This window comes from Physella acuta, unplaced genomic scaffold, assembly GCF_028476545.2.
Source record: "Physella acuta isolate Inbredline_101_S28 unplaced genomic scaffold, ASM2847654v3 ptg001186l, whole genome shotgun sequence".
NCBI lineage: Eukaryota > Metazoa > Mollusca > Gastropoda > Physidae > Physella > Physella acuta.
In genome coordinates this window covers 24,326-25,000 of record NW_026732703.1, presented here as the reverse complement: position 1 = coordinate 25,000, position 675 = coordinate 24,326, and the positions used below count along the sequence as shown (strand labels likewise).

The window sequence follows — 675 nt, the reverse complement described above, 5'->3', positions numbered from 1 at the left end:
TATATATATATATATATACAGAGGAAGGGAGAAAGTGAAATAGAGAAACCGAGAGATATGGAGAGAGAAAATGGGAAAAAATTGAGGAACAGAGGATTTGCGAGCGAAAGATGAAGTGTAACCTGTGTGTATGCAATAGTAAACTGCCTCACATAATTAATAATCACACTCGATTTTTCACATATCACAGATGATTGCTTCTTCTCCCATAAATCCTCAGTAAACAGCTCACGTTAATGAATGATTTCTATTCTTTCCTCAATCCTGCACTTGCGAATGTAAAACTACAACCACAGCCTTTGTAAATCCTACTCCATAAACACACAACTCCACAATATTAAAATACAACTCACTACGCCGTTTTCGTTTCGAATATTTTTTATCACACGATAAAATACAACGAAGTTTCCGAGGAATTTTTTTTTCTTTTTTGTATCCCTACTGAACACGTCTGGTTAAGGTGCCAGAGATATGAAGGATCCCGCCTATGCTTCACTGGGCGTGTGGTTTAACACGGGAACTAACATATGTAGAGTATCAGGGGCCGGCAACGCGTTCAACTTCTCGCGTCGAATAAAAAAAAATGGAAAAAAAATTTCTCCCTTCATCTAAAGCAGATTAGAGTCGAGACGATTGGCGTGCAGCGGGAGGATGTTTCGCCAGTGTGAGCGTGAA

At 39.1% G+C, this 675-nt stretch overlaps 1 protein-coding gene across 1 annotated transcript in view; it reads right to left on the bottom strand.

Annotated features, from left to right (window-relative positions):
- The window catches only part of LOC131956925 (complement C3), a 78,437-nt gene extending 78,040 nt beyond the window's left edge, over positions 1-397 (bottom strand). The window contains exon 1 of the mRNA XM_059321560.1: positions 153-397. The gene's annotated coding sequence lies outside the window, so the exon portion shown is untranslated. The remainder of the gene's footprint in view (positions 1-152) is intronic.
- Positions 398-675: the final 278 nt, after the last annotated feature.